This window comes from Periplaneta americana, chromosome 10 (genome assembly GCF_040183065.1).
Source record: "Periplaneta americana isolate PAMFEO1 chromosome 10, P.americana_PAMFEO1_priV1, whole genome shotgun sequence".
NCBI classification, from domain to species: Eukaryota; Metazoa; Arthropoda; class Insecta; order Blattodea; family Blattidae; genus Periplaneta; species Periplaneta americana.
Window position 1 is genome coordinate 164,964,935 of NC_091126.1, and position 12,468 is coordinate 164,977,402.

The 12,468-nt window shown below is 36.3% G+C and overlaps 1 protein-coding gene across 1 annotated transcript in view; it reads right to left on the reverse strand.

Annotated features, from left to right (window-relative positions):
• Positions 1-590: 590 nt before the first annotated feature.
• The window catches only part of LOC138707346 (gelsolin-related protein of 125 kDa-like), a 76,272-nt gene continuing 64,394 nt past the window's right edge, over positions 591-12,468 (reverse strand). Inside the window, exon 7 of the mRNA XM_069836633.1 lies at positions 591-1,232. The gene's annotated coding sequence lies outside the window, so the exon portion shown is untranslated. The remainder of the gene's footprint in view (positions 1,233-12,468) is intronic.

Genomic DNA, 12,468 nt, shown 5'->3' on the forward strand with positions numbered 1-12,468 from the left:
CATATAATTCCTCTAAAATGCATGCTGCAGGGTAAAGTTGCCTAATTTCGTGATACTCCTAATTCCGTTATACGTCTTTTTCACTGAATGTCACGAGGTTGGATATCTTGTTGTGAAGTTCGCCGATGTCTCAAAAGTAGGCGAAAGATGCACTCTTTCGAGAAAGATGTCTGGCGCTATGGTCGAACGGCAAAGCTTTGACTGACATTCAGTTTAATAAAAGTATCACGGGATTAGGGGTATCACGGAAATAGGCAACTTTACTCTACTCCTCCAAATCGAAAAAGAATAGTAGGACGTAAGGTACCACAACAATTTCTCAATTAAATATTCGTTTTAAACACTGAAATGTGCAACAAAAAGGAGAGGTTATTTATAAGGTTGACTTAAATGTTTTATCCTCCTCCATTGTCTTCAAACTCATAGGCCTAGTAGGGGAGAGTTGGGTATTATCGGACATCGGGTAATATCGGACAGTGCGTTTCTTTCATCTATCACCAGATGGTAGTAACTGGATAACATGGTTACGTTTCTGTATGCGTCATAACAGAAACGTAACCAATGTCATTCAGGTACTAACATCTGGTGGTAGGTGAAAGAAACTCACTGTTCGATATTACCCGATGTCCGATACTACCCAACTCTCCCCTAAATAATTGTTTTCTACGTAATATTTAACGAATTACAGTATATTGTCTGTACCTCTCAGCATCAACAGTAGAGAAGCTGTATTAATGTAAGACTAACGAAATATTTCAGGAAAATAAAATTCAACTTACATTATGTATGTTTCACACACATCTTTCGACTTGAAATCGGTACTAATGTTTACAGGACATAACATTTTGTCGAATATAAGCTTTACATTAATATGTGGAACTTTTTTCCAAGTTAAAATAATTGTTATGACTATTTGGCTAACACCTTCAAAACAAGGTTATAAAAATGCACAATGCAAACATACCAGTGAGTGTTTTGATAATCACGGATATGACAATGAAATAAAGAGAACAAATCTCGCAATAGCTTCTCCAAACAAACATATGAATTACTATTGTCCGGGTATTCGTCAAAATGTATTGTAAAATTTAGTGCCGATTCAGCCCCGAAGAAATTCACGAGTGAGTTTTCAGCAGAAATACATTGGACATGAACACTCTGTCACTCCATAGGCCTGAGTCATCCGCTCTCTTCTTTACAGGACATCAACAAGGAACGGTGCAACAGTAAACCTGTAAAAAAAACAACATACATTATTTTTATTCTTTCTCTTCTTTACCATTCAATTATTTGTTTTCTCATCATCTGCAGAACATTTTATGTAATCAGCTTATAGGCTATAGCAGCAATGCAGAACTGTGTTCCAATTGTAGCATACGTCACGACCCGGACAACGTCATTCATCCCTTCTCTCAAGGCCACGCATCATCTACATGGCAACAGAACATTTGTATTCACCGTCTAGAGGTGGAAAGTACAAGTTTAAATAGCAATTGAGTACTTCTGTATTCAAAATAATCAAAAAGCACGTTGTCTCATTTGAGTGGCCTAGTGCCAGAGTAGCCTAAACCAAACAAACAATGATACTAACAAGGCACTATTTATGAGGCAACTAGGTCAGGACATAATGGATTATGGTGGCCAGTTCCTTCCCACCTCCATTGCAAAAGATAGTAAGTTAAATATCAATACCTTAAAAACAATATACTTTGCATACTTCCACTCGGTAATGAGTTTTGGAATAATATTCTGGGGAAATTCCACAGATAGTAACAGTATATTTCTATTACAAAAAAGAGTAATTAGAATAATAGTAGGTGCCAAATCTAGGGATTCGTGTAGGACTATTTAAAAAAAAACTACAAATAATGCCCATGGGTTGTCAGTATATATTTTCATTAATAATCTTCCTCGTATGTAATCGTGAAAACTTTGTAACTAATTCAACAGTTCATAGCATAAGTACACGTCAAAAAATGACTTTCATACTCCATCGGCAGGTCTATCATGCTATCAAAAAGGAGTGCTGTGGGTGAGGTCATGTGCAACGAGTGAGGTAATATACAGGGACATCATTTTATTTTTACTAACATTTTTAATATTAACCTGGCTATACCTTTAGAGAACCGGAAATACAGTTTGCTACCCCCTTCCATAACTGTAGTTCGATGATACTGGCGTAAAACACAAACAAATCACTCTGCTAGGTATAGGAGGGAAGAAAAGTAGTTCATCCATTTACGTAAACTAGGAAATATCGCGATTTTGACTTCGATAATTTTCATTACGTTTTTGTTTAATCAAAATATAGTACAGTATTAACAATAAGTGTTTTTACTACGAAGTGAACTATCCATTCGGACATATTCATTATGCAGTGTATATTATACTGTCTGCAGCACATTAGCGTACACTATAGAGAATGAAGTTAAATTGAAAAATACTCTTAATATGAATATTTAAACACATTTTTGAAAATGGTGGCCGTTCATTTCGATACAGGCTTCAGTTCTTTTGTGCATATTATCGCACTATAGATCACTGCATCTAATTCCAATTGTCAGTTTCGTCCTTCGTACTAGTAACTCATGTTGAAATAATTCTGTACCTATTCTATAAAAGAGTACCTTACGTACTATAAATTCAATCTTCACTTCTGCCCGACCCGCACAGATAAAATTATTCAGACATGCTATCTATTGTCCGTCCAAGTGGTTATGCCGCAAGATCGTAGAAAGGGAGGAAATCACGTGACAGTTAATTACTTAACGAGGCCCTTTTATTTAAGTTATTTTAAACAGTTGTATAATATTACGTAGACGTCCAAATCCTAACAGAAATTAATGTTTTCAGAAAAGAGCTAAGACAGCCCAGCTTTTACAGAGGGGCCAACAGAAGCAGGTGGGGGAAATCTGGATGTGACGTAGGCAAAGGGATAGTACCTGTGCGAAAATATGATTCAATATTGAAAGCTCTTTCGTCACTGGAAAACACGAACATATTTCTGGAACGTACTATACTCGCTAACTCAGTGCTGTTTACGCTATGGGTCTTGGATCTGTGTGGAGGAACTTCATTAGTAGAAGGGGTGGGAGTGAAGTACATTCAAAAACTCTGGTACAATAAAAATTGAAGTAAAAATAAAATGATGTCCCTGTATAAGTTACATATAATGTGTGTAAGAAATACTGTGCATAATATTAAGATTTTCACAGTACTTATACGGGTACAACACTTCAAGCATCTCCTACACACGTATATTCACCACTATCTCATACAAGTTGCTGGCACGAACATCAAACATCTTTTTATCAGCTCAGTGTTTACTCATAGGTCACAAAGGCCAGAGGGAGAGGGAACGGTGATTCACATTCTTTCCGGACGCAGATTTAACCTGTGCGCGTAGTACTGATAGGTGTGTAGATTTCTAAAGTATTTTTATTCCTACAGTTATCCTTTTTGTTATTTTATCTATTTTCTATTATATATAATTTGCTGTCTGGAGCTGCCACCGGGTAAACCCCATTCGTATTTAAGAAATATACTCATTCAGTGCCCACCAAGGATGGCCTATAGGAAAATCTCCAAAATTCTTCGCTGGCGCGGATATTAAGAAACACAAATGACAAAATAAATGCCTGCCCCTTGACCACAAATTCCTTCAAGCTAGAAAAACATAACATTTGAAAGAGTATCATTAAACAGAAAACTACGCTTTAATTTAATCCTGGTACAGGTCCTAATAGGCGTATCGGAACCTTGTAGAAAATATAATTGCCTTAGCAAAGAATAAAAAACACGAAGGGAACTTTAATGTTTCTGCAGCCAACGTTGCATTAAGGGGTGAGAGCGCAGTGTGTGTAACGTGACACGAGTCCGTTCCCATACGACACGCTTTGCTTAGCCTATTCCCGAAACTGCAATAAAATTTTACTGCTGGACGCGACGGTTCTCAGAAAGAGATCCTTTCTCATATTCGACCGTTCCTATGCATCCACGAAGGATATTAGCTGTGGGACACACACATCTGTTTTGTGTCTTAAGGTTTTGAAAATATAAATTTCATGGACCTGACAAAACTCAAGACGTTACTCCCAATTATAATTCTACTGAGAGAATACTGATCACCAGGCTTCGAGACTTCGGACCCGATAGAGCAGTTCAGTGGGAGATCCGCATAACGACGTACTAAGTATAGTGGTAAAGCGTACAGTGGGTGGGGGTACTGTAGAATGAATGCCAACAAATACGCAAAGGAAAACGCTCTGGATTTGAAGGTTCTGACGAATAATTTGGTTTTCATACAAACTGTGTCTGAAACTATTACACGGTTAGAAAAGTCAGAGCAAGAGATGCCGGAAGCCCTCAAATTGATTTAGAAAATGATGCAGAGAATTAATGAGACATCAAGTACACCGGTTACTGAACGTGTGAAACAGAAGTGGAAATCAATTTTATGTAAAAATAACAGATATGGAACATTGTATAACATAAACAGCAAATTAGTGGACATAGAGTCACCCGAGAATAAAGGCTTGTTTCTTAGAGACTGCAATGATGTTAGGTTTCTTCGTTTTGCTCCTATCACGCCATGCGACGTAGAGCGCAGCTTTCTACAGTACAAACTTTATCAGATAACTGAAAAAGATTTACGTTTGAGACACTGAGAATGTATCTTGTAGTACATTGCAATTCGGTACTGTAATTGCACTTCCTAAAGACGGCCAATAGGATAAATGAAAAAATTAAAATTGCTACATGCTTATTTCCACCATTAACTGTGTATAATTAAACACGAATGCTGATAAAAGACAGGAGAATAAATGCTTTTCACATTCTTTTGACAGTATCATTGTGTAATGTATATTTACTTTCAAAATGTACATATGTGTATTTCCCCATACTACCGTACTCTACTCTAAATAGCAACGTTGTTACCTCAACACATCTCTATCTACCTGCAGCGAGTCAACAACCTATAGTGCATGCACAGTAAATTTATTGTATCGGGTCCAAAGTCTCGAAGCCTGGTGATCACTAGACAGTGGATGCGGGATGACTTATCGTTGAATGTAGGTGCACATTTACTATAAGTTACATGTTTTTTTTTTTTCGTTCAGACCATTGGCTCAACAGGTTTTAAACGTAAACAAATGACGTCAACATGCTACTGTATCTCCGTACAGTCAGAAGGAAAAGAAAAATAACGTACTGTAGTAGTGTAGCACATATGTCCTCGTCATCATTGATGCAATTACCAGCGATGCAGTGAACGACGATATATTCTCGTAAGTTGTCGAAGCTGAATCGTCTTCGCCTATCGCTTAAACAGTTTTTGTATCGAGAGAATTTCTGAAGAAAAACTCTAAAATGGGGATCACTCAATTTCTTTAGAGGAATATTTGCACTGAGCATCATGTTGCACGTGTCGTTTAGACCCACACAACTAAATGATGATGATGATGGTTCCTCAGATTTCATTTCAACGCATATCCTGTGCGATGTACTGTTGCAATGTTTCTCTATAGCCTGAGTTGTTCTGGTTTTTATTTCAATTTTACATACATTACACACGATATTGTCTTCGTTAATACATAAAATGTCACTCTCATACTACTTAATTGCATTTCGTATCTGTAAGCGAATTTAACGTTTTGACTTCGACATTATGAATGGATCAGCACTACACTCTAAATCAGCGTTTCTCAAACTTTTTTGAAGTGGGGACCACTTTTTTAAGTCAGAAGAGTTCCGCGGACCATCTTAGGCCTACTCTTGTCCCCTTCGAAAGCAAATTTATCATTTATGTAGCATATTTTAATACCAGTATAGGCCTACTTACATTTTAATGTAGAAATAATTAATTACAATTAATGTAATTCAATTAATTTTATATTAGCATTAACTAGTTAATTTAATGTTAATAGAATAATAGTACATTATGCAACGAGCCTATAATGAAGGTAATTAAGAAGTGAGCATGGATATTTATGAAACGAGCGCAAGCGAGTTTCATAATTTTCATACGAGCTTCTTAATTACCATTATAGGCGAGTTTCATACGACTTTTTATGCTCGACCATATTTCTAACTTGATATTATTAATTTTAATTGTATCTGACCTTCAGCAACGTTCCGTATGTTGTGAGATGTGCGCAGACGCGAAAGTATTGATTTTTTCCGAGGAACAGATATCCACATTGACCTTGCTAGGCCATAAGAACCTACAGAGATAACATTGAAATAAAATTAGACATTGAAAAACGAGATGACAAATTGAATTTATTTGAATATTATTTACAATTAACGCTAATTATTATAGTAACAGAACATAACCTTCTGCGACAGTATTGGATTTCCAGCCTCCGTGACTTTTCGCTAATTCTCTTTCGATTGCATATCCGAGAATAATCGATACTTGCGGTTTTATAACGGTAGAAAGCTGACCTGTCATTGGCTGAACAGTTGTAACCTGAGTCGTCATTGGCTGAAAGACCTGACCTTTAATGAGTAGGTGTACTTTAACGACATGAATTAAAGGTCTGTTACCAGGTGTATAATTACTACGTTTCGGCATGGTCGAGCATAAAATTTCTTATATCGTCATTTGCAAAAACAGAAATAAAATAAAATAATGCAGAGACATTCCTGATTTCCAACAAGTAAAGATGCAATTTTGCATGTTCTATTATTGGTGTACGACGTACAGTACGTGACCATTTGAATGTGCGGACTGGATGTCAGCAAAACTATTAAGAATGTCATAAATACATGAAAAGGCTCGATACTTTGATCCTGTTATGAATTCGGGTGGTCCCTAGCTGGGTAACAGGCACAGCGCCAGATTTGCACGGAAAAGATGGTGAGAAACACCACGTTCATAGTGCTTTAAATCTCTCTTTTGTTGCTGAGAGTAGAGTGGGAAGGCGATTGACAGGTAGGGTAAATAAATTTCATAAAATGTCACTACTAGGAGAAAAAGTGAAAGGCGATTGCCATGTGTCATTTACAAACTCTGAGATTTTCAGCTATAGTGTGATACCCTATTCGATTGAATTTTATTTTTTCTTCTGTCTTTTTTGAAGGACCACAAGGGCAGACCTTGAGGACCACAGGTGGTCCGCGGACCATAGTTTGAGAAACGCTGCTCTAAATACTTGAGCAGGATAACACAACTGCACACATTGCGTTGCAATGTGGACCGGGGTTCCTTCGTTATGTACGCTGCTGTACTCGCCAGGTACACCAAAGACGAACGACGCGGCACGTGCCATATACTCCGATATGAAACAACTTCACTTTTCCAAAGACGTTATAACAGTATACTAGACTCACACAGAGCGCTGGTGTGCTGTCCAAAATTGAAACCAGTCTGCGCATGTTTACGCCGCCATGCTGCTGGTAGAAATAGAGCGGTAAACACGATTGTCATACTTGTCCTTTGTTTTGTCTCGGGTGTTTTTAGTGAATAGTGTGAAAGTAATGGCAATATAATTTTGAAAGATGATATATTATCGCCGCGGACTCATGCTTAACATGTCGGCATCATACAATAACGTGCGGTGTGGTTTAAAAAAATAATTTTGCCGACCGATTGTTGCTCTGTAGGTTTCACTCTAAGCGTCACGTTGTCACGTCTACTTCCTCCATAAGAATAAGCACTAGTTTGTTATATTGTTAAATGGCTATTATTATTATTATTATTATTATTATTATTATTATTATTATTATTATTATTATTATTATTTCATATACGAGTACGTTGGCTTTCTTAACTCTTAATAATAACTCTTTAATAATAATTTTTAATCACATACCTTAATGCTCGTCCTCAGCACAAGACATTGCAACCTCGGGTTAAGTCTACGTGGATTAGACAAGTAAGTGTCATTTAATAATAATTGAAGCAGCTTATTGGTTGCATTATTGAAATTGAGGCGAGTGATTGGAGCGGCGACACAAGAAATTGAAAACAATAATACAATTAAATTTCAAAGACCTGCCGAAAGCATGAGGCCGCTCAAAGACCTGCCGAATGTTAACCATGAGAGCGGGGCGATAATACCATCCCTGTTTAATTTTCCAAGCTATTTGCAAAAGGTATGATATAATATTATCTCTGTTGTTACAATATCAATATCATTAAAAATCAATCAGTAGTTTACGACAATAAAGAATACTTAATTGTTAGTACAGGTATATCAGATTGTAGAGAAATCCCACTGAGTGAATTATTTAGACTTACACATCAGATGTTAAAACATTAGTGGAAAGATAACTTTTTGTTTTTATTATGTAAATGCATTTATTTGCAAGATAATAAACTTTCATTCAAGATCCATATATGGATAAATAAATATACAGATAATAAATAAATAAATAGCTATAATAGCTAAGCCTCCTTTGTGAATTTATGATTCAGAGTTCACCTATAAATAACTCTTTTACATTTTGCCGGATATATTTTATTAACAAAAGCAAGGAATGGCATCTTATTGATATTGCATATGTGCATAAAAATTATATACCATCACTCCGCAAGCAATGATAATATATCTATTTTATTTATTTAAAATAAAAATAAAATATGTAAAAAATCCACACATAAAAAGTATGTGGTTTTTTTTATCTTGCATAAAGTGATTGTTTAGTTTTTAGGTCTTCACGTTACCTATTGTTTGCAATGTATTAGGTACCGATACTTTTTATAATTGATAGCATTCCCTTTATTAATTTAAGAATGAATTCAATGTAATTTGGCTACCTTCGCACATTATATTTTGCGTGGTTACTTACGTCCTGTGGTCTAAAAGTACCGGTAATATAATTTATTTTTGATTCTCTAAAACTTAACAAGTCTATACTGATTATCGCATATTTATTTCACTTAGGAATTTGATTATAACAAGAACTTGTGTAATCAAGGTGCATATATTTATGTCTTGTGATCTAAGAGTTAATATGTTAATATAATTTTAGATTCTCTGAAACCTAACAATTTGCTGATTATCGTAAAATTATACAATCTATAACGTGTATTATGTAGGCCTATTTATGGATGTATCAGTATGTTTTCTATAAATTGCTGCATACGTATTTTCTTTTCTTTAATGTTCTAACACATATCAATGAAACTTTGAATAGCTATGTTTATTTCGTCCTAATTTTACGTTAAACGTCGAAAATGGCCATAATATGTCAATTTTAGATCATCACAGCGTTAAATTGCGTGACTTACGCACTGCTATTATTTATCTGCTCTCCAACAATATGGCGGCAAGCGCAGCGTTCAATTTGCCCCGGTTTCCTCGTTTCGCGCAGCCGAGACTGTAGGGGCTTGCACTTTTCCATAAGTCATCCCACATCCACTGTCTACTGATCACTAACTTTGAAATTGAACACCAATTGACAGGATTCAAAAGATATGACGATGGTGCTCGTGCTAAAAGACAACAAACTTCAAGTAAGGAGAGAGAGAGAGAGAGAGAGAGAGAGAGAGAGAGAATTCATCCTCTAGAATTCGTCTGTTTCTGGGAAAATTTGCTTGAATTTAAGGTACTAAGTTAAACGTCTTCATGTATAATTTACTGAACATGAGTTATTAATGACAAGAGTTTTGTACGATTATCACCAATTGTATTACATCCAAGAGTGCGAAAAATTAAACACGACACTTCTCACTCCTTAATATAGAGTAGGCCTATATCGTTAAAGAGACGACAACCACAAGCAGATTTTAATTATGGCAGACGCATTTCCATATTATTATTATTATTATTATTATTATTATTATTATTATTATTATTATTATTATTATTATTATTATTATTTAATACGTAGCTGCTGTTTCTTACTCTCGGCTGGTTTGAGGTAGCCCCAGATGATGGCAAGGAGGTCGGTAAAGAAGGATAAAGAAACATTTGCACACTAATATGCGACTTGAGTCGATGACAATTCGGAAGGCGGTAGTCTGCTAGCGTTTGCGTCGAGAGAGACAGATAGAGAGAGCAAGGCAGCGTACAACATTGCCACATCGTACTTCACGCGCAAGTGAGAGAAGTTATCAAAAGACAATAATGAACTTAGCCGTTGATTACTGTAAGCATGACACCAAACAAACCCTCTTTCCTACACTATCAATATTCTTTGCACGGTTCTCAATCCCACACCACATGCTTCTACAGTCGTTTCTTCCACTTTGGCAACGTTGCAGTCAGCATCAAGATGGCCGGCAGCGTTCTGCTCGTCAACGTTTTTAAAATAATTATACACCTTAAGCACTATTTTCCGCACCTACCTGTGCAATACTTGTCTTTTTAGAGTCTCTTCTTCCATTTATTTATCTTACACATATACAGTAAATGTTAGTTTTACTTATTCAATGTATTGAAACACTCGCACGTGAACAAACGAACTCTGGAAGTACTTGTTATAGACTGATTCTGATTGGTTCTACTGTATAAGTTTGTGACGTCACATACCAGAAATGCTACGGCGCATGTAACAGCTGACCGCCTTCCGAAATGCCGTCTAGTCTAAAATCATTTGAAATGTGGATATAGAGAAGGTTGGAGCGTGTGAAATGGACAGACAGAATAAGAAACGAAGCTGTGTTGGAAAGAGTGGGTGAAGAAAGAATGATGCTGAAACTGATCAGGAAGAGGAAAAGGAATTGCTGGGTCACTGGCTGAGAAGAAACTGCCTTCTGAAGGATGCACTGGAAGGAATGGTGAACGGGAGAAGAGTTCGGGGCAGAAGAAGATATCAGATGATAGACGATATGGATCGTATGCGGAGACTGGGAGGAAGGCAGAAAATAGGAAAGACTGGACAATGCTGGGTTTGCAGTGAAAGACCTGTTCTTGGGAAGAACAATATGAAGGAATGGATGAATGGGAGAACATAAAACTGATTTAATTACTCAAATATTGCGACACATAAAAGAAACTTGCAACAATTAAATATTTATGTATGTTATGCAGTAAGCTTATATATCTCAAAATACAAAGTTACCGGTGTTCTATTAAAAAACTAAATAAATAGACTTAGTACTGTTCTAATGTTCTATATAAGAAAATGACTCCGAAATTAAAAGGATACGTGGAATTATCTTACGCGTTGTATTTGTAAATGAAAGTGCAGCGAAAATTATTATGTGAACATCTGTGGGCCAGTTGTTTTTATTTGATTTATACAAGGACATCATTCTATTTTTACTTCAATTTTTATTGTACGTGAGTTTTTTAATGTACTTCACTCCCAACCCTTCTACTAATGAAGTTCAACCGTTCTCCACACAGATCCAAGACTGCATATACAGTCATAGTAGCCTTACGGTCATAGTAACAGTACGTTCCAAAAATATGTTCGCGTTTTCCAGTGACGAAAGAGCTTTCAATATTGAATAATTTTCGCACAGGTACTGTCGTCCGTTTGCCTACGTCGTATCCTGGTTTCCCCCACCAGCTTTTATTCACCAGCTAGTGGCTGGGATGTCTTAGCTCTTTTCTGAGAACATTAATTTCTGTTAGGAATTGGACGTATATGTAATATTATACAACTGCTTAAAATAGCTTAAATAAAAGGAGCTCGTTAAGTAATTAACTGCCACGTGATTTCCTCCCTTTCTACGATCCTACGACATAACTACTTGGACGGATAGTAGATAGTATGTCTGAGTAATTTTATCTTTTCGGATCGGGCAGAAGTGAAGATTAAATTTACAGTACGTAAGGTACTCTTTTATAGAATAGGTACAGAATTATTTCAACATGAGTTACTAGTACGAAGGACGAAACTGGTAATTGGAATTAGGTACAATAGTCTAGAGTGCGATAATATACACATTAGAACTGAAGCCTGTATCGAAATGAACGGCCACCATTTTAAAAATGTGTTTAAATATCCATATTATGATTATTAACTTCATTCTCTGTAGTGTATGCTAATGTGCTGTAGACAGTATAATATACATTGCATAATGAATACGTCCGCATGGACAGCTCAGTTCGTGAGTAAAAACACTCATTGTCAATACTGTACTGTATTTTGATTAAACAAAAACCTAATGAAAATTATCAAACTTAAAATCGCGATATTTCCTAGTTTACGTAAATGGATTAACTACTTTTCTTCCCTCCTGTACCTAGTAAAGTGATTTGTTTGTATTCTACGCCAGTATCATCGAACTCCAGTGGTGGAAGGGGGTAACAAACGGCGTTGATCCGGAGGTAGGCCATAGCCAAGTTAATATTAAAAATGTTAGTAAAAATAAAATGATGACCCTGTATATCTTCTTCACAGAGCTATGACTACTCTCACCATTCCCTAACAAAGATCCAACCGACGTAATCAAACAGGCCTACAGCACTATACAGGGTGGCCCACTTAACTCTTTCACCTCCGATTGTGTGTGAAATATTTCGGATATACACGAACCGACAAACACAAGTTGGGTATAAATTGAAT